Source organism: Papio anubis, chromosome 2 (assembly GCF_008728515.1).
Source record: "Papio anubis isolate 15944 chromosome 2, Panubis1.0, whole genome shotgun sequence".
NCBI lineage: Eukaryota > Metazoa > Chordata > Mammalia > Primates > Cercopithecidae > Papio > Papio anubis.
The window spans coordinates 27,269,601-27,293,934 of NC_044977.1; the positions used below are offsets into that span (position 1 = coordinate 27,269,601).

Sequence of the window (24,334 nt, forward strand, 5' to 3'; positions counted from 1 at the left end):
CAGCTAAAAGTTGTTTGGCTATTTCAGCAAAATGTTTATCTTTGTTTGTTGTTGTTATATTGATTTTTTTGAATTTACCTACGAATGAGGCATTAACAACCTCAATGCATTAGAGTCCTAATAAACTTACCTTGCACTATTTTGGCCTATGTGATAGCTAACCCATTGACAGGAGAAATCCAAGGTGATAAAAGCCTTTCTTGGTCACTTGTTAGCCGGGTCAGGCTGTAAAATCGTAACACAATGCAGGCCTCTTCCATGGGGCACCAAAAGGCAGCGATGAAAAACCCCCCTCACTTCCATATCCAGTGGAGTTGTAGTTTATTACCATAACCCTCCCAAGTCAAAAGGACACCAGTTTCAAGCCCTGCAACTTGGTGCAGACAGGGGATTTCCCCTTTACCCCACTCTGCTGGGCCTCTCTACCTGTCCTCTCCTACTGTCTACAGGTCCCGAACATTAGAAAATAGAAAATGTGATGATCTTTGTGTGTCTCTGTAAAATGTGTGTATGTGTGCGTGTGTTTGGGTGTAACGGGCCTTTTGTTTGGCTGAGCGGCCTGTCCGTCACGGCGCGGGCCAATGGCAGGCTGCCTTATATAAAATGAGTGTTTTCAGTCTCTCCGGGTTGCATGTACTGTATGTGGAGCAGTGTACAGTGAAGCGGAGGCAGAGCGGCTCCGCGAGCTCCTCTCCACTTTCCCATAGAGAAACCCTGACTGGCCGCTGAGGGCTAGCTACACACACGCCCTCACGCCCGGCGAGCCCGCGAGGTAGGCGCCCCCCATCCCCAGCCCTCCCCGGGCGCACTCCCCTCACTTTCTGTTTTCCTACTCACTTGCGAGCCGCCGGGCTGCAGCCCCAAGGACTCCGCGGCAGGAGCAGCGGCGGCGGCGGCGGCGGCAGCCGGTAGGGTGGACTTGAGGAAGACGGAGGGAACCCCGCGCGTCCGGAGCCGCCGCCAGCCGGCCCGCTCCCTGGGCACTTTCCCCCTCCGCCAAAACTTTGGGTCGGGAGAGGTCGGGGGCGAGGGTCGCGGCGGCCGAGCTGGCTGGGGCCGGGGGGCGGGGGGCGCGGAGGCAGTGCCCTGCGAGCGGGAGGCTGGGGGCCGGGCTGGGGAGTACTAGGCCAGCCGGTGCCAGGCTGCGTTTGCAACCAGCACCTCTCGGCACACAGGCAGCGCCGCCCGAGAGGGGCACGGGCGCCGGGGCGCGGGCTGGAGCGGCCCCAGGAAAACAACAACAGAGCCCTCACGCCGGCGGGCGGCTCGTGGCCGCCCGGGGAGCCCCAAACTTCATCTCGGCGAAAGTACGTGGAGCCCTGCCTGGTCTCGGCTGCCGGGGAGGTGGGGCCTGGGGAGCAGGGGCAGTGGAGGAAGGTACGGGGAGCCAGCCTTCGGTGGATTTATTCAACGTTTCGTGTGCGTTGGTGACCGGGAACAGCAGCCCAGTTGCTCGTTCATCTGGAGAGTTGGGATTTGGGTGTTCCGGCCCCGCAGATCAGTGCCCTCTCACCCCCCACCCCTACCCAAATGCGCGGCGAGTAGAGAAAGTGCTGTTTTAGTGCCAGAGTAGCCTGGAGGAAGAATAGGGGGAGAGGGGGAAGAGGGCGAGGGAGAAGGGGAGAGAGAAGAGGGAGGGAAGGGGGGGGAGAGAGGGAGATAGAGAGAGAGGGAGAGAGAGAGAGAACGGGAGGGAAGAGAGGAGGGGGAAGAGGAGGAGGGAGGCTGTGTCAGGATTTTGCTTGAATGTGGGATTATGTTGTGTCAATAAGTTTAAGGTGGAGAGAGCGAGGCTGAGGGTGGTGGTGGAGGGAGGGGAGGAGGAAGGCCTTGGCCGTTTAAAGTCTTATTTCTGAAGGTAAGTTACGGCTTTGCCTGGTCGCGATGACAGAAAACTTGCAGATCCTTTATCCGGGGATGGGGTCGATGCCTCTAGAAAGAGCTCCCCAGCCCTCTTAAGCCACACTCATGTTACACTGTTATTTGCTGCGATCCGGGTCGCTAGTAAATTACAGAAATCAGACTCGAGGTTTCTTTTCCTCCTCCACCTCGTCTCGCTCACTCACCCTCAGAAATTTATTATCATATTTTATTTATTTTTTTAGTATTGTATGAAACTTAACGTAACTGAGACCGAACCCGAGTCCTGTAATTTACAAGGACCCTGAATCCCAGAATCTGGAACACGTTTATGTGTGAAATAGCCGCGATCATTTCTGCTAAATGAGGAAGGTAAAACGAAACGATGCAAAAAGCTAAGACACAACATGTACGACAGAGGGGGGGGGGAGAGGGAGAGACAGAGAGAAGCTATTTTTTGCTTTCCTTTCTGTAGGAAGGAAAATAAAGCGTGCATTCCCTTTCCTTCCCGGTGTGTAGGGTCTAGTCAATATTTTAACTGTCTGTGGACAAATTAGTCCAGGTGGATCTTGTTGAAAAGTTTCGCGAGGTGGGGTGGAGGTGGGGGGGGGGGGGGAAGGGGGAGGGGGGGGGGGGTTGTGGGGGATGGGGACGGAGCGAGCTCTGCCTCTGCTAATGGTCATTGGCCTGGGGCTTTGAAACCATTGCCTGTCCTGCTAATGACACGTCCAGTTCTCTTCTCCCGGCCGCGGACGCCGGGCTGCCGTTCCTGGGGTGGCTGACTGGGACTGGGGTACTTTACCCGCGCGGGGAGGGGCGTTCTTCGCCATCTCCTGGGGTTGCCCACTCGCGGCGTGGGGGCCCCCACGCGGCCCCCCGCCCCTGCGCGCCGCCGCCACCTCTGCTCGCGCGACTTTTGTAGGCAGCCGGCGGCCGAGGGGCGCGGGGGGTCCCCGGCGCGGACGTCCCCGCGCGGCCACCCCGCGTCCGGCCCCACGCGCTCTGCGCCGCGCGGTCCAAGCCCGGAATGGCAGCGCCGGGCCGGGCGCCGGCGGTGCCTCCCTGGGGGGCAGCGGAGGCAGAGGCAGTGGCGGCGGGATCTTCGCCGGGGCCCGCGGGAGGAGGAGGAGGAGAAGGAGAAGGAGGAGGGGAAGAAGGAGGAAGAGGAGGAGAGGGAGGCGTTTTCTGCCCAGACCGTCGCCAGTTCGAGCAGGCACGGGCACGGGGACACCCCACTCGTTGCTCCTCCGTTATGGAAAGGTGTTTAGCAGACTTTTACGCCCGGAGTGTGGTATTTGCACTTCATTTTTTCCTCCCCCCTCTTTCCCAAAGCAAGATGGACTCTATTCCCTTTCTCTTTCTCCCTCTGCCTCTGCCTCTGTCTTGTCAGCCTTTAAGATCGACATTTTGTACTAAGATGCAAACTTGATGGTGACCAGCAACAAAGCCGGGGTGGGATCCCTCGCTCTCTTCCTCCCTCCTTGTTTCCTAGCTCCCCCCACCCCGACCTCGCAGACCTGGTGGCCCTGCACTTGCCGCTGTGGGCTTTGGTGAATGTGTTTTCCCCGGTTGGTTCCTATCTCCAATCTGGGGATTGTGACCCGGACTGGGTGTTTGGGAGACGGCTGTGGCCGCCCAGGTCTGAAAGGCTGAGGGCTTCGATACCTGGACCCGCTGCCGCCGCGGTGGCACCTCCCGCCGGCTCCTGGGCAAGGCGAGGCTTGGGCTGCCTATCGATCCCTATGATTTGGTTACTGGTGTATTTGTCCTGGGGGTGGTGATCACTTGTGCAAGTTGATGAATGATCGCGGTGTGGGTTTTGCGTTTGCAGAATGGATCAACTTTCTGCTTTGTACATATGGGGAGTAGGAAGCGAGGGTGCTGGAGATACCCTAGAATGCCAGTTGGGCTGTCCCCCAGCCTCTGCCCTTTGAATACGGGGAGCTTCTTTGCCTTCTGTTCCCACAGTTCTCCAGTGTGGGGGGGTGGTGGAGAAAGGGGAGGGGTTAGTGGGAGCTGGACTCCTGGGTTTTGGTACCCTTTCTTCGTAGATGTTACAGGACTTGGGACTGTACTATTGTAAAGCCCTACCATACTGATGATGTACCTTTATTTGATACTTTATAGGTCACTATCATATGACAAAGGCTTTGCTGCAGTTCAGCAGTTCATCTTCCTCCCTGTGTACTTTCCATTCGCCTTCCTGGGTAAGTATGCAAACTCTTCATACAGGGAAGCTGGATGACAATTAGTAATGACATAAGGGTCTTTATCGTTCACATAGGAAGATGCTTTATTGGGGTTACAGCACCCCAGAAACCTTGTCTCACTTGAGTTTCCCACAGCATAAGTCAGTTTATGATTCTTAGTGTTTAGAATTCAGCTGTGAGTTATTATTAAGATAGTAAATGTTCATTTTGTGTTTATCTACAAGTAATTGTCATTTCAAAACTTATTTTCAAATAGGCATTTTAATTTATAATGAAATTTTACATAGCATTGAAGGTCTAGTAAATTTAATGCTAGACAATACTATAGGAAGATTGCAGCGTATGAGTGGAAAGAATTATTGAAAACCCAAGGAAGCATTGTGCAGAAGGCCTCTCTAATTATAGTGACTGACATTTGCTTACTCTCTCTCAAGTTCTCTTTCTTGAGTAACCTGTGGTGTTTGTAACAGTTACTTTTGGGGTGGGGAAAGGTGGGGTTGGCAGTGTAGTAAATCTAGCGTTTAGGGCCCTAGTTTGATTCAAAATTGATCATAATTTCTTTCAAAACTTACATGTTTGGAGAAATTAGGAACAATTCGGTAGCCTGTAAATCTAATAAACAATGACTTTGAGATCTGTCGTTAAGTGCCTTTTTCAGATATATGACTCCCAAGTGGAAAAATCTGCAAAATATGTGTGGCACAGTAAGTGTGTGGAAAATTTGTGAGAGGTAACAGTGTGGATAAGAACTGAGGGTTTATAGAGTGTTTGAAAGCAGCACAATGAGCCTAATCTGCAGAAAACACCTTGTAAGTTTGCCCCTCCGTTGTAAAGGAACACCCCAGGTACTCTGAGTTGTTGATGTTTGGAAACTAGTACTAAATTGTGTAAATCAGCTGTAGTGCTTTGTAATATTACCATAGTGAATTTAGAGATTGTATTTTGTGAATGAAAATGAACTTACTTTTCCTTGAAAGGAAATTTGGAGACCTCGTCTATGGCATTTCCTGGATTGCTGAGATATTGTGTACATTAACAAAATTCTTGACTTAGTATTAAGGGTATAAAATTGTTGTCTTAGTATTGAGTTAGAGGACTAGACCTTTCTGGTAGTGTCCATCTGGTAACAAAATATACTTTTGTATTATTGAGGACTTTAGATAATCTGTGTAAGTTTTGCATCGAACATTTAGACAATCTAGAGGACTTTAGAGAATCTGTATATGTTTTTCATCGAACATTTTTTTATGGCATATAAATATTGCATTACTGCTTATAATTAGGTGGTTTGTTCAGTTACCTCAGAATACATGACATACATAGCAGGCCAATCAGAATGGTCAAAATGAGAAGGTTCTGTAAGATGAATTTAGTGCACACTGAAATACATGGATTTCATTGTCTTTGAGTTTTTTTTAAAGCTTGTTTGAAAAGTTTCATTTTTGGCAAGAGTATTCAAAATGCATTCTTGATTACTAAAGAACACCACATTTATGCTGTTAGACATATTATTTTGTTCATTGCAACATTTTCATTTATAAAAGTTCATTGCAAACTTTTAATATTACTTCTTTCCCCATGGAAATGTATTTGACCAATTCAAAAATTAATATGAGAGGTTAGTAATGTTGAGAATAAAAGTCTGATAAGTGCTTGTATTTCTTTGAGATATCAAGTGACTGCTTCATTAAAACAATATTTTCAAGAACAGTCTTGGACTTTGAAGTCAGTGAAGTAGTTCTGATAGTGTAAATCTTGTAATAGTGATCTAAAAAAAGTCATTTTGACAATGAATTGCCAGTTATTGGCATCTAAAATGTATTTATTAGATTTGAGGCTTACTTATCAAAATAAGAATTTGAAGAAGTTTTTGCTTCTCCATTTCCAAGTGTTTCCAAACTTCCCATTTTATTATTCTGCATGTCTCTGTTAGATTCTGAAACTGAAGCCTTAATTTGCATTTCACATTTAATGCTAGCTATTGAAAAGGTGGCTCATCTATATTGTTTCCTAGTGTTACCTCTTTGGAGGTACTGAGGCAGTTTTAGGAAAAATCTTTCTCCAGAGACTTAGTTATTTTTTAAAATTTGCAATTTTTGAAACATTAAAAAAAGTATCTTGATCTTTGTATCCATTTTTTTTTAAGCTCAAGGTATATGAGTTTTTTAGATAACTGTGCTTTTAACAGATTTTGAAAATTGTATATATAGTACCTTTGACCTTTAACCTTATAGATCTGATTTTTATACTTAATCCATTGAAACAGATTCATGTAGACATTGAATTTAGAACATATCTTTGAATGAAAATGAGGATGCATATATGATTATGATTGGCCTCTGCTGTAAGTAACTATGTAGTTGATAAGTTTTCTGTATGTTGTAAAAATAAAGAATAGGTCTGAAGATGTTGTACAACTCATGAAAATCTAACTCAGTAGCTAAAATATTTATAAAGCCATACTTTTCAGTAAAATTACAGGCAATTTCTAATTATTAGTCATTAGTCAGCCTATTAACAGTATATGTTTTCCTACATTTCATAAAGAACATGGGTAAAAGCAAGGGCTATATTTTTAAGTAGATCTTGTCATGAATTTCAATTACTTTTATATTAGAAATCTTTAATAGAAATAATAAAGGCTTCATACCTCTATACTACTAAAAAAAAAACTTTGAGAACAGTTCCATTACGGATGGGCCTTTTTGCTGTACTAAAGGAAGTCCCTGAAATCATTGTTAGTGTCTTACAAAAGTATATAAAATGTTTACAATGGTTACATCAGATGCTCCAAATCACTAAATATAGGCATTAATTTTGACATATGACATTGCCACCAACGTGGCATACCTGTGCTTTAAGATTTAACCTTAAGCAGGTGCTTAACTTAAGAGGAAGATACTTTTCTTGAACTTGTACCTTGAAGTCCATCTCATTATTTAACATTTCACCACTGAGGGTACCTTTTGAAATGGGCCTGAGTGGTATCTTTCCTGTATTTTTTGTCAGATTCCTTGTTGTCACTAGGAAATGAAAACAAACTCAACTTTACTAAAGACATTGTAATCTTACTGCTTTGTTTTTGTCATGTGTCCCAGGGAAATCAGATGCAGGCAGTCCTCAGTACACTGAACAACACTGCTATGAAGGGAATAGGTAAAAAGAAAGACTGAGACTGAATGGAGGCTCTTCCAGCTTGAAGATTCTGTGACTGTCATTCAGTCACTGGGTGTTGTACTACCTCAAGGGCAGTCATCACATACTGTGTCTAATTGTTGATATTTCTGTATTTTAAGTCATACCTGTGGAAAGCACTTTTTGAATACAACTTTGCTCAAAGTTCACATGTGATATTATCCTTTAGAAGGCAATTATATTTCCTTGAAATGCCAGTACATCATTTTAAAACTGTACAGATATACCTAGAAAATCCTCATGTATTAATGGGGATCGTTTTCATTTTTTTTTCCTTTCAAGGAAACAGGTAAGAACTGAAATAAGTGCCAGTTATGTGAGAGAATGCAAAAGAAGCAAGCCAGTAAAGAATTTCATCTAAAAGTATATATAAATAGAAGATGAGAGAATGAAAGACTTAAAAGATTAAATGTAGACCATGAAGCACTGATATTACCAAATGTACCAAAATGTAAACTTAATAAGTTAAAATATGTAAGTCAGTTTGAGAATCTAGGTAGTGAAATAACTTCAGATAATGAGAAGGTTTGTATAAAATACAAAGTAACAGCTAGGTGTGGTGACTCACACCTGTAATCCTAGCACTTTGGGAGGCGGAGGCCAGTGGATCACCTGAGGTCAGAAGTTTGAGACCAGCCTGGCCAACATGGTGAAACCTTGTGTTTACTAAAAATACAAAAATTAGCCAGGTGTAGTGGTGGGCACCTGTAATCCCAGCTACTTGAGAGGCTGAGGCAGGAGAATCCCTTGAACCCGGGAGGCAGAGGTTGCAATGAGCTGAGATTGCGCTACAGCACTCCAGCCTGGGTGACAGAGCAAGACTCTGTCTCTAAAACAAAACGAAACAAAAAACAAAACAAAAAAACCCCCACAAAGTAACAGTTAATGAGAATGAATTGGATTTTATGAAATCTTAAAAAATTGAAAATATTTAAAAATGTTCATTAAATAATTATAGCAATAGTTAAACATGGTCCTCGGATGAAAAGTTCAGGGAATAAAACAGAAACTCCTGGAGCGGAATAACTGAACTCCTAGAAGGAACATACAAGGTTGCATCTTTTGTAATAGGAATAATTAAAAGGCCAATAACTTACTTTAAAGGAGAAATAAGAATGGGGATAAAAATTATTCAAAACAGCTGTATTTCTTAAATACTTTTGACTGAGGTATATTATAAAAAATACATTTAAGATCCCAATCCACATAAAAGAACTGAACAAGTTTCTTGAAACAGGGCAAAGTGCAGTGCCCTCTGATATTTTCTGTTCCCAACTGATCTTTATAAATCCAGTATGTTTCAAGCCATTTTATTAAACAAAAAATACTACATATTATCTACTAAATTGATTTCATGACTTATAGTTTGGAAAACACTGGCCTAGAGTACTTGCTTGCTTTCTTAGAAATGGAGGTCTCTAGGCCTCATCCTTTGATATTCTCATTCAGTGTTTCTGGGGTGGTGCCACAGAATTTAGATTTTAGCACATATAGCAAGTGATTCTAAAGCAAGTAGGAGGTCCCCCGACTGACTTTGAGAAACCTTGATGTGAAGGACAGATGGCCCAAGACTGGATAGGAGTCATGTTCTGAATGTGGGGCTGAAGTTCCTTGACTTATAAGGTGTCTTCCATCTTCACCATTCTTTGGCTGTATTTCAGTGTGTTTGCAATACTGAGAAGGTGTTCATCACCCTCCGTAGATGCTCCTGTAGTAGATGTTGTAGTACAAGGAACAGAGGCCTTGCCACCAAAGAGCTCTAGGTTCCACTCCTGCTGCCTCTATTGCTTATTAGCTGGGGGACTCTGAGCATGTTACCTCACATCCCTTAAACTTTCATTCTCATATGTGCACAATGGATATGGTAATATTTACCATGCAATAATACAGGGATTACATAAGACGGTGATGAATGTAGGACCCTTATTCACAGTTAGCGCTCAATATATAGTCTCTGTTTTTATAATTACATCTCATCTCACCCTGTCCTCCACTGTTTGAAATTTCTGAAAGCCTTTTAGTTTTTTTTTTCTCTAAAATGATTCTCACCTCTAGTTGTCATGAAACATTGGTATGTTTTTAACTAGACATGAGGTGCTGGACAAGTAATTTGTTAGGGAAGGAAATAGTAAGAGTAACCAGAAGGAGAAAAGCCACGCACAGCTGAGGCATGCCACGGTTAAGTACGGTGCTCCTTCAGGTTTGGGGAATGATTTTCCCACCTCTTTGGAAAGGTAGAGTATGGGACTAGAAAACAGCTCTTTTCATATTTCAAGGTAGGTAGTTGTCAGCACAGGGCATTCTCTCTGGTGACTGATAGATATTAGAATGTCTTAGAGTATCAGTTCTCAAACTTTCTTCCATCAAGACACATGTGTAATCCCAGCCCTTTGGGAGGCCGAGGAAGGAGGATTGCTTGAGCTTAGGAGTTTAAGACCAACCTGGGCAACATAGTGAGACCTTGCCTCTACTAAAAGGAAAAATAAATTAGCTGGGGGTGGTGGTGTGTGCCTATAGTCCCAGCTACTCAGAGGCTGAGGCAGGAGGATCACTTGAGCCCACACGGTCGAGGCTGCAGTGAGCTGTGATCATGCCACTGCACTCCAGGCTGGGTGAAAGAGCAAGGTCCTGTCTCAAAAAAACCAAAACAAAAACACGTGACCAATGTTCACATATGAGACATTATGATTTCCCCTGGTTAACAGACAGGTAAATTATGCTGTGGGTTGTATAGGTAGTTCACAGTGTGATAAAGCCACTGCTTTTTAAGAAAAAGTCAAGAAATCATATCAAATTGCAAGCAAAAGTGGTGTTATCTTAATGAAAATTTTGAATATACTTAATATTCACATGGGAAATTGTAAATTGTGGTACTTCAGTTGTTCTAATTGGGGCACTCTTCATAAACAATTAAAACTTATCCTTGTGTCAAGGCATGGAGATTGAGAAGTGTTACATAGGTAGTGCTTAGCAAATTGCATTGCACCAAATAGGCACTTGAAAATAGGGGCAAGCTAAGGAGAAGATAAATAGGGAATACATTAAATCCCTGAAATCTCAAACAATGTGAAACCCAAAAGCTAGGGAAATGTAAAGAAAGTACAGAAGACTACAGGTATCAGGGTTTTCAAACTGTACTGTCTTACTCAAATATACGTTGACACAAAAATTTGTTGAAGTAGTCTCAACAATCATTAAATTTGTTTGAATAAATTAAAATTAAGTGACTCTGGTATTTCCTAATTTTTAAGGTTATATTTGCCAGGAACATCTTCCCACTTTGCTAAATTTTAATTTGCCATACATTTTTGATCTCCAGTAAATTAATAAGCTCTGTATATTTTGAAAACGCCTTTGTTCTTTGATGTAGTAGTATTGGAAATAGATTCACAATCTTTTATCTAAAAAGCTTGAAAAACTAAAAGTTTTTTTTTTTCCTTCAAAAGTGTGACATCAAAACTCATTTGGTACCAAAACCTAACCCAGACTGTCATGGGATTGTTTAAAGTAGTTTTCAAGCCCACTTAGAATGTTCACATATTTTGCTGGAAATATTAATATTGATTTGTTGTGCAGTATTATCCTAGATCTAGCTAGGAATGTTATGTTATATGTGCTATAGGTAGGTACCATTTTGCCTTTTTAAACCCCACAAAATTCTGAATCCTGACGCATATCAGGACCTAAGGGTTTTAAATAAGGGATTGTGATCCCATTGCATTAACTTCCTTGGTTGGTAGAGTGAAATTCTCTGATATTACTAACCACTTAACCCAATGAAAAATTATTTTGCTAACTTTGATCACTGATCATTGAACAATTTAAGTTCCTTGCCAGCTAACAAATGATGAAAGATTTTTTAACATTGTATATTACCTCAATCAAACTGTCTGCTGAAATCCTGTGGCTCCAAATGTACAGGTGTAAGGCATGAGGATATAGTCAGGTAAGCAAACTGGTAGTCATTGACATCATTTTTACCGTCTAAGTTGAGCCAAGTTAAAGGCTTCTAGGTAAGGAAAGCTTAAACCCATGCAGAACCTGGTTAGTTCACATTTAATGGAAACTTTTATATTCCATTTTGATGTGGTGATTCCTTTGTTGTTGTTTTTAGTTTTATTAAACAGACACACACTAAAATGTGCATAACATTTGAAACCTGTACCATGTTGAAAAATGTTTCATATGTAATGAATGAAATTCAGGCTACTTTCATTAATGGTTTATTGTTATTAGAGGTTATATTTCCTTTATTATATTGCTACCTGCCAATTTTTTTTTTTCCGTCTATCAGGAAAATAAAAATAGAAAGTGTTTTCTGTGATTTAGTCTGTTCTCAGGTGAAAATGTTTTTAGGGTATATTGTTTTATAGAGGTTCTAGATACCTTTATTTTCAATAATTAATTATGAAATGTTCAGATCTTGCCTTTTAATTTCCTATAAAACTACTTTAGAAAAATGAAAAATATGTCATGGGGAAGAGTCTGTATGGCACTCTAGGAACAAAGTAATAACTTTATCTGGTTTGTTATGGTAAGACTTAATTCAGTCTTCATTTGATATAGACGGGAACTGTTAATGCTAAAGAATTGTTTATTGATAGGACTTTCATTATTTATTTACATGACTACATTCCTTGGTGTAGGAAAGCCACAGATGAAGTAATTCAGAGGGAGTCTTATTAGCAATGCTGATTCTTTTAATATTAAAAATGCTGGCTTGTTTTTCAGCTTTTGGTGCACCTCTCAAAACTCACCCAAGTGTAGAGTTCTCATGGACTGCAGAGAGAATGTGGTGGAGCATGGAACAAAATGAGAAAATAATTCTTTACATCCAGCTGTCAGACTTTGATTATCTTTTGAGTTACTGAAATAATCATTTTCTTCCCTTCCAGGTTTCCCTTTCTTCCTTTTCCTCCCTCCTTCTCTTCTCCTTCCTCTCTCTCATCTCTTTTTTTCTCTCCCAGTCTATTATATTTGGTAATGTGCATCTGTGATACTGCATAAAAATATTTTAGAATGGGGAATCGGGAGTTGAGTTTTCCTTTTTAAAAACACCTTTGTTTGAGTTTAAAGATCGATTTTTAGTTTTTGAATCCTTTTGGTATTTATGACTACCTATATAAAAATCGTTGATAAATGAGCTTCAGACTTATACACATCTCTACATATGAAAGTGTCAGTTAGGAAGGGATTATAAGGAACCTTTAGCAGGGCTCTGTGAAATAAAGGCACCTGTTGTTTTTATGAAATAATGGAAATAAACTCCTTATCCAAACATTTTCAGTTTCAGGTTGATAGAACGACTACACAGTTTCATTTAAACTTCAGGAAAGTTGAATGCAGTTTGTAGAAGTTTCCCAAAGAGTATTTTACACTGGGAGGAAAGGAGAAAGATAATCTGGACTAAGGCCTGCCTTATGAGGCTCAGTTTTGTTTTTATTACTTTATTTTTCACTACAACTTTCTGATGATAAATACTCAATTTTAATGACAAGGAAACTAAAACACAGGTTGAATAACTTGTCTGAGGTCGCACAGCTAGTAAGTGATCATGCCAGGCTTAGACTGCCTGTCTGCAGTGCCACAATCTCCTGAGGCTTTTTCTGTATTTACCTGCCATTAGGGCTGCATTCCAAGAAGTTAAAAATGAAAGGTTTGGGACAACTTTTAGTTAAGAATTCTCCCCAATTTTTTTTTTTTCTCCTAGAAGTGAAGTCTTCATTTTCAAGTAATAAGGTTGAAACTCTGTACTTTATCACTTGTAAGGAAAGTTACATGAAAAATTCTCTGACCTGGGGCTTGTAAATTTTCATCTGTAAGATCATTGTCAAAGACTAAACCTTTGTTTATAAACTTAGTATATATTTGATGTTTAGTCAGTTTTGTTTCTAGTTGGTATATCTAGTATAGAACCGTCTATGGCAGCTGTTATTTTTAATATTTATTAATTCCTCTGGTATATCAGTAGAAATTATTTGTTCTTTCATGAGAAGTTGAGTCTTCCTAGCTGAATATATCGTTTGTGCTTTGGTCCTTTTTTTTTTTTTTTTTTTTTTGAGACACAGTCTTACTCTGTCACCCAGGCTGGAGTGCAGTGGCACAGTCTCTGCTCACTGCAACCTCTGCCTTCTTGGTTCAAGCAATTCTTGTGCCTCAGCATCCCAAGTAGCTGGGATTACAGGTGCGGGTCACCACGTCTGCCTAATTTTTGTATTAATATTTTTAGTAGAGACAAGGTTTTGCCCTTTTGGCCAGGCAGGTCTTCAACTCCTGGCCTCAAGTGATCAACCTGCCTTAGCCTCCCAAAGTGCTGGGATTACAGGCGTGAGCCACCATGCCCAGCCTGTGCTCTGTGTTTTTAAATACTTAATCAGTGAATATATTTTACTAAAGGAATCAACAGTATAACATGCATAGTGTTATAAAATGGTTACTTCTGACATTTGCTTTGAAAGACAATTCCATATTAGTGGAAAAATTAATAAGCAGATTCATGGCCATCACTTCAGAGTGCCTGATCAAACATGAATCATATGTAGGGTCAGTCAGCAGTTCTAATTCATCGGTTTAGGAAGTGATTTAAGGGTGCTTTTAATTTCACCTAAGGAACTTATTTCTGCTGTGCTAAGTGGAAGAGATTTCATAAATAATACTTTTGTATACGAGTAGCCAAACATTTTGAAAATACAGCATAACATGTTGCTTTTTTGTACTAAGAGCCCTATTCATCTGAAATTAAAATCTTTTATCTTTGCAAATTCAGCAAAGTCAGAGCCTAATTCAGATATGGAAGATTAAAAGTTTGTCTTTTTTTTTAAACTGGCTTTTCTTTTTCCCTGATCCATGAAACATGGAAATAGGGTGTCTATTTTAGCAAAGTAGCTTTTGTGGATGATGATCTTACTAAGAGTGTGCTCTTCTTGCATTGTTTTAGCTGAATAATGCTTTTCCGAAGGTGCTGGTCTTCCGTTTTTGTGTTTCGTTCCCCCCCAGTAAAACACCATTCACATTGGTTGGTAAACTGAAGTTAGTTTAAACTTTATGTCATTTGACACCTTTCTTTCTGCTTTTCTTGGGTGATATTCGAAGAACATTTTCCAAATTAAATAATTAGGTCAAGTGTTGGTGAGGCTAGGGTAGCAGAAACTATTACCAATTTTTTCGGCATTCATCGATTGAGTGCCTACAGAATGTTGGTGCTTGACCTAGACTTTGGAGATGTAAAGATGAATACGGAACAACTCTTGTCCTCAAAGCAAACATGTTCTACTGGCTGGAAAAGGCTAGTTGATGTAAATATCTATCATATAAATTAATCTGTGCTAATTGTTTTAATAGATATCGTATGAAATAGTGCTGAGTAAATATCTGAAAAACTGGCCAGTTCCAGCATAGGAGGTAGACCTTGAAATATGGGACGAGTTTCTTACTGTGGCATTGTGTTTGCCCATTAGGTTCATAAAACTAATTTGGCCTAAGCATTACAGTGAATTTTTAAAAATCAGACTTCTAACAATAATTTCATTTTTATTTAAATAGTAGTTCATCCTTTTGGCTTCTGATATTTTAAAAGGCCATTGACATTTTTTGGATAAAGCTTTAAACTTATATTAAAATTATATTTCAGTGAATAGTTTTGGACTTCCTTTTTATTTATTGCTGTTAACATCATAATGTGTAAAGACAACATGATTGATTGAACCAATGAGAATTGTTCAGCTATATAACATTCGAAAGAGCATTCTACACATACCAAATAATGTTAAAAGCACACTTAATAGATAGTAAGTTTGAGCTAGATGTACAGGGGTCCAAACCATATGCCAATAAAAATATTACAAACTACTATAGCTGATACTTTTAGTTAAATAAATTATACTGATTGGGAGTATATTAATAAGAGTTATAGCCCAACATGGGATTCCAAAACGGTGAAAATGTGTTTTCCTATCTTGAGGACTAATAGATTACAAATTATGCTCAAAGCTTCCATCAAGCAGTTTTTAGGTTTTCCAGGATGTCTTCAACCTGTGCTTACAGTTGTGTTTTGTCTTGTGGTTTAGTAAGCCATGGCCTGGAGAACACCCATGAGTTTGATCAGTCTTCTCTTTTATGCGTAGTGATCTAGGTCTGGTCTTTGATTCATGACTTTTGTGTTTGTTATACCTCAGCATGTATGTGTTTTCACTCAGTTTTATTTGTGGCCCTTAGTTGACTGGTCACTTCTGGACATCAGCCCGGTTTAGATTAAAACTTTGTTTCTGAAATATTGTGTTCAGTGTTCCAGATGCCAGTGTGCTTTAATAACAAATACATTCATATGTGAAATCATAAAGAAGAAGCTGACCTGGGAAGAATTTTTTCAAAGCTCATGTCAGTAATAACTCCAATGTTTACATTAAAGCAGCAAAGAGAAACAGAGACACATGGAATAGTAACTGTGAGTCTTTCTTCCGTTCTTTGTCTTGGGGCTGTTTGACATCATAGAAGCACAACCATTCCCATCTTGTTATGTACCAGTCTTCATGGTAATAAGAACTTCTTTTTAAGTTTTGCATGTGGACATGCGTTCTTATCTCATTGGGTGTAATACATGCTTAGACCCAGAGAACATGTTCAGGTTATCATAAGACTAGGGTTTTTTTAATGTTAATAATTTTCTACAGGTAATCTCTGCATGAGTGATGCAAATTCATACAAATTTTTTTGTAGTTTTCCAAAAATCAGTCTTGAGGAATGGGATCACACATGAGCACAGAGTTATACATTTGAGGACCTGGTCTCACGTATATGGTGATGTGTTTACTGCATAAGGAACTGTGATCATGAATCAGTTGCTGTTTCTTTTACTTTAATTTTTTAAAAATATGACCTTATATGGTCATTTCTGATCTATATATTTCAAAAACAGCTAGATGGCTTTTAAGTCTAGTATATCCTTAAGAATTAGGATGATCTGTACTTTTCTTCATTAAATAGATGTTTTTCTGAAAAGTTTTGACTTAGTTTTTCAAATAGAACTGTATTTTTTTGATATACTGTAATTTTAGAACGTCTCATATTTATTTTTAATTGATCTTCAATTAGCAGTGGCTGTTGGTTTTACAGATGGAGGCTTTAATGTTTCCAGGTCTCTATATTAAGTAATCAATGGTCTATAAAGTATACATAAGGGAGCTTTGAAAAGGATCACAGGAACACAGTACTAATCATTGTGTGAAGAGGAATAATCTTTTTTTTGTTGTTTGTTTGAGGCTGGGTCTTACTCTGTTGTCCCAGCTAGAGTGCAGTGGTGTAATCATAGCTCAATGTATCCTCAAACTCCTGAGCTCAAGTGATCCTCTTGCCTTAGCTTCCAAGCTGGGACCACAGGAACATGCCACCACACCCGGCCATTTTTTTTTTTTTTTTTGAAACGGAGTCTCGCTCTGCCGCCCAGGCTGGAGTACAGTGGCCAGATCTCAGCTCACTGCAAGCTCCGCCTCCCGGGTTTATGCCATTCTCCTGCCTCAGCCTCCTGAGTAGCTGGAACTACAGGCGCCCGCCACCTCGCCCGGCTAGTTTTTTTTGTATTTTTTAGTAGAGACGGGGTTTCACCGTGTTAGCCAGGATGGTCTCGATCTCCTGACCTTGTGATCCGCCCGTCTCGGCCTCCCAAAGTGCTGGGATTACAGGCTTGAGCCACCGCGCCTGGCCCAATTTTTATTATTTATTATTTTTTTAGTAGAGATGGGGTCTCACCATGTTGCTCAGGCTGGTCTTCAACTCCTGGGCTCAAGTGATCCTCCTTCCTCGGCCCCTCAGAGTGCTGAGATTACGGGTGTGAGACACTGCACCTGTCTAGAAGCAATGTTTAGTAAAGCAATAATGTTGCTTTATCATAATGTCCTTTATCATAACTGTTTGGTAATTCTGGGTACAATATATTGAATTATCTTTAATTTTTGCAAGATACAATTATTGAAGACCCATAATATATAAAGCTGGTTTAGGAATTCTGGAGCTTGCAGAATAAAAAAGGCAGCAGCTCTGGTCTCAGGATATTTCTAGTATAGTAGTGACATGCATATACCAAATGTGAAATAGAAAGTAAACATGCCATTATATCCGTGAGTTGCAGGGATGATGAGTGTAGGGTGATGGGTGATTAGGGAGGGAAAATTGGGATGGAATTGAACTTTGAGCTTTGGTTGTATAGCTAGATGTCTAGGAATCCTTGCAAAATGCTTGCTTAATCTATCAGAGAGAAAGTAGACCAGTGGAGGGCCCAGGCTAACCCCACCTGGGCCAAACAACTCGCCCCAAATGTGTGATTATCCAAGTCAGTGACCCTCCAGACTTTTAAAATGCTGTTCCCCTCAGTGGAAGAATTTGAGCATGTGTTCCTTGATATGTCTACATTTCTTTATAAATTATATATACTAGGCTATTAATATAGTATGTGTATATCGAAATATAAATGACTTAGAAATGGAAAAAGATAAGATGAATTGAATATAAATAAAAGTTTAATATTTTCCTGTCACTCACTCCAAGTAGACTGTCTTGTTCATGTTTTTGGTGTTCGAGAATCTCACTTTGGAGACCACTGGTCATTATTGAGCAGTGTCACCCAAAGTTTAAGTAAGTTTCATGAGACCTGGGACTTAGTTTTTTTCACTGCTTTATCTCTAGCACCTAGGACATGGTAAAAGCTCAACAGATACTATTAAATGAGTATGTAGAATTAGGCTGGTTGATAAGGGATGAGAGCAGTCTAGCTCAGCGTGGGGATCTGGTAAGAATTGGGACAATTTTTGTTCACTGTTCTATCTCCTATGCCTAGAAAAGTACCTGCCAAATAGTAGAGACTCAGGATATATTAGTTGGACAGTGTTTATGTAGTTCAGTATGAGGGATCTGGCAGAGGCCATAGACTTATAGACATGAAAAGTTAAGTTCTAGAAGCTCCCCTAAAGCAGTACAGCATATAGAGGTAGACTAACTATGGGTAGGCAGAAAGATACAGCCCATGGGGGTCAAAGTGTTAGCAAGAACATTTCTGAGGAGTGGCTTTGGTGACCTCATATCTTAAGGCAAAAACTGTGACCATCTTAAGCAATAAGATCAGGATCTTAATCATGTTTGTATCCCAAGTCCTAGGATGCAGTATGGTAGGTGTCTAATAAATTTTTTTGTTGAATCTAATTACTCTGTTTTATATTAATGCTATGTACTGGGTATAGGAGGCCCTGAGCCTACTGGAATGGATCAGCATCAAGATCAGAGGCCTGTAAATGAATCCTGTTTCGAATGAAGCAAAGCCAGTGATTCTGGAATTATATGTAAAAAATTAATTTTAAGCCCTGCCTGTGTAGAGGTACTCTAGTGACCAAAATTGCCAAATGACATTATGTGTATATTTCTTTAAAGGTTGCTATTAACGTACTTTTATTAACATATTACCCTTTAAGAATGTGGAGTTTATGATTGAATTATTTCATGTATGCTGCTATCCTGTTCCTTCTTCCCTCATCACTAAAGTTGGGATATGGCCTGGAGCACCCCAACCTGTACTATTAAAATTAGTACTGAATTTGTTTATAAATATATAAAACAGGGTAGTTTATATATTCGCTCGTCTTTTTGGAATTTTTTTACTGAGACTTCCTTTTTAAAATGATGGTAAAAATTCTTATTTTATGGTCATAAAATAAATCTGTCATGCACATACTTGAGCATCATCAGAGTTGGGGAGAACAAATGTTTCCTCCCTGAGAAGTATCTTTCTCCTTTAGAGGCTGGGCACATGAAAGCATGCCTCGTTGGCTCTCTTATGCTTGTTATTGCAACTTAGACTTTACATTGTGATTTCACTGACGTTGCTTTGTTTGCTGTGTATAACCATGTTCTGAGGTAGGTAGTAGGGTGTCATTATTCCCATTTTACAGATGAAGGAACAGGCTCAAAGTTGTTAAGTGGCTTAACCTAGGATATTGAGTTTGCAGTGGCTCCCATGCGACCAGTACTCATATATTCTGGCCATTCGTCTAGAGAGCTGTCCCCTGTGCAGTGCAAAATTGATCTTTTTGAGCTAAAATTTGTTTGTTCTTTTACTTAATTTCAATCTGATAACTTATTATAAATATTTGGAATAGCAATGGTGAAGAAAATCCCGCGCTAATTTTGTTCATGCCCTGTGGGCTACAAAATATCAGTTAAAGTCCATTTAGGGCCTTAAATTTTGGGTGTACTTAAATTTATTTGTGCATTTAAATAAGTGTACTAAAATTATGTGGAAAGACTGTCCATTTGACTTAACTTTTTTCACAACTTGTGATGGCAAATTAAATGTATAGGGACCACATACTGACAAACAATGAACTTTTAGGTGTATATTGGAATTTGTAAGTGAGATTTGGATTATATTTAGATTATATTAATCCCCCCCATGAGACATATTTCTGAAGTTACAATGAAAATTAATTAGAAAATATAATTTGATATTCAGATACCTGAGCTACTCCCATTTCTGTAACATGTTCCTATTGTAACTTGATATTAACTGATGTTTTTAAAGAAGTATAAGCAAGTTCTATAATTTTTTTTTTTTTTTTTAAGAGATGGAGTCTGGCTCTGTCACCCAGGCTGGCGTGTGTCAGTGTGATTTTAGCTCACTACAGCCTTAAACTCCTGGACTCAAGTGATCCTCCTGCCTCAGCCCCCTGAGCAGTTGGGCTACAGGTGTTTGTCACCACAAGTGGATAGTTTTTCTTTTTAAACTTAAAATGCTTTTTAGTTTGGCACTCTGTAGAAGAGGAGGTTCCAAAGGCCAGTAAGAGAACCTCTGCCAACTATAAAAGAGAAGATATTTCTATCTACAAGTTATTTCAGGATCAATTATTCAATTAATATTTTATATAATAGAAAGGTTTTATTTGTTAGGACTTTATCTTAAAGCTCCCCAAGAGTAAAAAAAAGAGTATTATTATACTGTGGGAGAATGATAGAAGACTGATTACGTTAGAACTCCAGAACTTTTTTTATTTAAAAGATTTAAGGTTTGACATAAAAGCAGTTTATTTTAGAATGCTTATTTCTATAGATTCTCATTACTTCAACTCAATTTTCATAATTTGTATTTGAGTACACTAACTTTGGAACATAGTGTAATATTAATGGCTACAGAAGAGGTTTGTCAAAGAATTGTAATTTGAAAGAACAGCATATGTTTATTGAAGAGAGCATATAGAGATGGAAGTGGTTAGAAACTATGAACTTTCTTTAGTTTGGCTTTTCATATAAAGTGGAGTGTGAAAACAAAAGTCATAAAGACAGTTCAGCAGAGTTCCCCTTCACCCTGTTTTTAAGCCGTGATGTAAACCATGAATTTAATCTTCCCACCCTCTTTTCTACCATGCAACAACCCTGTGAAATAGGAACTATCTCCACTTTAGATGAAGTAGTGAGTCTCAGAGGCTCAGCAACTTGCCCAAGGTCATTCTTCTGGTAAGTGGTGTTGCTGGCATTCCATCCCAGTTCATTCTGTCTACTGGAGGCCATGCTTACAATCACTCATTCCCCTATCGTGCCTCCTAGGCTTCCAACATGGCATTCATACCACTCCACAATGCATGGGCCAGTCTAGGCTCCCACTGAACTTCTTAATGCCTGTAGCGTAAGGCATGGCTTTCCAGCCCAGGGTAAAGGAGCTTTTTCTCTATTTGTGTTTCTGCATTGTTAAGCTGGTTGTCATACACACAGTTGCTCCTCAGTAACTTATTTCTTGACTCATTCTAAACATATGGTAAACTTCTAAAGTTAAAAAAAGTTAGTGATATATTGAGATGAAATATCTGTGATTAAGAAAAATGAACATCATGTCACAATACGAAAAAGAAAATAGGTTTGGATTCAGATAACTTAAATCCAAAGAGAATTATATTTTAGCTTTAAAAGGGATTCCACAGATGATCTTGGAACATTATAATCTAGCATGATAAATTTGAAGAAAGGGAGGCCCAGATTAAGGGACTAGGACCCAGGCCATTTGAGTGGCAGAGCTGGCACTGAGATGTAAGACTTCTGGCTTGGTGTTTTGCTGTAGAAATCTGTTTCGCTCCAGAATGATGTAAAAAACATATTTAGCCAATTGATGACACCATCTTCACGGCAGGAATAGGTGAACAATTTGTTGTTATTGTTTATAAATGGTTAAAAAATTAAACCAAAATGTTATTTATTGTTAGAATGAAACTATAGGTAATATATTATACATGTCAACTTTGAAGTTATTATGTTACTAGTTCTATTTTATTTAGTGGTATAACATGATTTTAGTAGTTAACAGATAATAAACTGTATATGGCTTCGGTTTAGCTCCCTGTGTCCTGTGAAAACAGAGCAAGAATTTGCAAAACAATAACACATTGTTAAATGGCACACCAGTTTATCAAATGTTCTAAGTTTATTACAGTCTGATTTTAGGGAAAACCATTCCAGCTTCACAACAGCTCATCCTAATCTTAAGCAAAAGAGTCTTTAAAAGCCATTTCAGGGCTGTTAGATTTTGTTCTGTCCATGAAAGCATAAACTGCTCATAGCTTTTGATCAGGAGAAAAGAAGTTTGTAAAGCCATAACAGATTTAGTTGTGAAAGAGTCATTTAACTGATTTGTGTACTGCGACGCCTCATGGTGGCTGTATTAAGAAACTACTGTAGTGAAATATTGCGACCACATACCTTGTCACTCGGACTGAATCCATTCACATGTATGCAGACTAAACATTAGTAAGTTAAAATTCCAAATACTATTTTTAAGGTTAGTATATTTGTAAGTTTTATTTGGGAGAAAATATCCTTTGTCCTGCAGTTCAGGGAGGAAACTTGGTATGCCTTATCACAGTTCTGCTCCTGGGAGTTCACCTGGGGAACGACCATCATTCAGCCCTGAACTTGCAGAAAACACTAGCCAGGTAATCTGGGCAGCTGCGACTCTATTCTGCTCCTTTGTGTAAATGAGAAAAAAGTTACCCCTTTTTGTGATACTTTATTTCTAAGTGTTGGAAAATTGTCATAATAGATTGATTTTGTTAGAACAAAACACTTTACTGCATTTTGAAATGTCATCACAGAGATACAGATCTGTGCTTGCTGATGTGAATGGCATCTCTTAGAGTTCTACATAGCATGACTTCCACAGGTGTATACAGAGACCCTGCAGGCAGTTATATCCTGGGAAACCATGTCTTTAGGCATGAGATGTTAAAACATCACATCTGGAAACCTATACATATTATATATTTATTGAATGTAAAGTGCTAGTTATTTGTCAAATTGTTACTTTAAAAGTTGTAAACATAATAGAAGCCTGGCACAGTGGCTCACACCTATAATCCCAGCACTTTGAGAAGGCCAAGGCAAGCAGATCACTTGAGGCCAGGAGTTCAAGACCAGCCTGGCCAACACAGCGAAACCCCATCTCTATAAGAAATAAAAAATTTGGCCGGATGCAGTGGCTCACGCCTGTAGTCCCAGTACTTTGGGAGGCCAAGGCGGGTGGATCATGAGGTCAGGAGATCGAGACCATCCTGGCTAACACGGTGAAACCCTGTCTCTACTAAAAATACAAAAAGAAAAAAAGTTAGCCAGGCATGGTGGCGGGCACCTGTAGTCCCAGCTACTTGGGAGACTGAGGCAGGAGAATGGTGTGAACCCAGGAGGCAGAGCTTGCAATGAGCTGAGATCTGCCATTGCACTCCAGCCTGGGCAACAGAGCGAGACTCCATCTCAAAAAAAAAATAAATAAATAAATAAAAATAAAAAATTTAACAAGGTAATAGAAATTAAGAGAATACATTATAGAGACATTTATTTACCTCTGCAGTTTATTGACAAAAAGCTTTACATTCCATTACGTATCTTTTGGCCCAACCAATTTAATATATTTTCAAAGTTAGTCTGTCTTTTAGAGTTTCATTAAAGAAGAAAATTTTCTGACCTTTATTAAAAAGCTTTTCTTTATTAGATGTATACAGTAATAGAATGCAAAATGACTTTAAGCATCTACCCCTTTTATCCATCATTGAAAGTTAATTGTCACATCATGTAAGTGCAACTTCATGGGATTTTTAGCGTACCAAAAATCGGCAATCTCTGATGAGGAAAGTGGGCTCTGTGAGGACTCAAGTTAAGAGAATGAAAGGAAAAACGAAGCTTTTATAAATCTTAAGTGGCAGCTAAATGGAAATAAAAGCTTTTAATTTTTGTAGGAGAGTGGTGATAGCAGATCAGTACCTTATGTTTTGTTGGAAACCGAAGTTTTCAGAATGCGCTTGTATGACTTCTAGGGTGGTGGTTTGGGCCACTGAAGACTGTACAGGATTGGTTCCTTATGTTTGGAAAGACTGTACTGCCTTCTTTATCTTTGTGCTTTCCATGGAATTATTTTCTTAACAAGAGCAATAATGACCTTTTTTACTCCTCCTTAAGGAATGGCAGTTGGTGGGATATTCAGTAGGAAATCCATTACCTTGTTTGTGGCTTGGGTAGTTTGTGGTGCTCCCCTGGTCCAGTCTGGGTCTTGCTCAGTAGGTAGTGATGATGCATTAAGTGGATAAAACCACAGTCATGCTGGGGCTTTCATTTGGCTCAGTGACATGGTTGTAAAACACAGGGTTCCAAACAAAGATTTTTGAAATGGTGCTCTTTTACTAATCCTCCTCTCAGTTTGGTAGAAAGGGCACTAAAATGTTGCTGGTTTGTAAAAAGTAGAGTGCTTGTTTATCGTAGCTCCAAGGTGCTAATTGTTTCTAGCAGGAGTATTACACATGAAACCTCAAGGTCATGCTTAACCCACTGGCTACTGAACAGTTTGACTGCACTGTAATACCCAACCTGTCCCAAGCTTTCATGCAACCTCCTAGCTTGGACTCATTAGATAACGTTAGTTTGTTTGAATCAGCACACTCTTCTGTGTCTTCTGAAGATCTAAGACGTGGGAGCTACTGACCATCCATACTTTCATTCCTTAACTCCTAAGACTGTGCCAAGATGTTACTTCTTCTCTAGTCATTCCTGCCTATAAA

At 39.7% G+C, this 24,334-nt stretch overlaps 1 protein-coding gene across 9 annotated transcripts in view; it reads left to right on the forward strand.

Moving 5' to 3' along the window:
* The first annotated feature begins 600 nt into the window (after positions 1-600).
* Positions 601-24,334, forward strand: part of BBX (BBX high mobility group box domain containing) — a 274,443-nt gene continuing 250,709 nt past the window's right edge. For 4 of the 9 annotated variants that reach the window (XM_017955106.3, XM_017955108.3, XM_017955104.3 and 1 more), the window contains exons 1-2: positions 623-772; positions 3,988-4,067. The gene's annotated coding sequence lies outside the window, so the exon portion shown is untranslated. Of the gene's footprint in view, positions 773-2,105; positions 2,233-3,051; positions 3,152-3,987; positions 4,068-24,334 lie in introns of those variants that run through there. The other 5 variants (XM_017955102.3, XM_009199573.4, XM_009199592.4 and 2 more) reach the window with 5 other exon arrangements.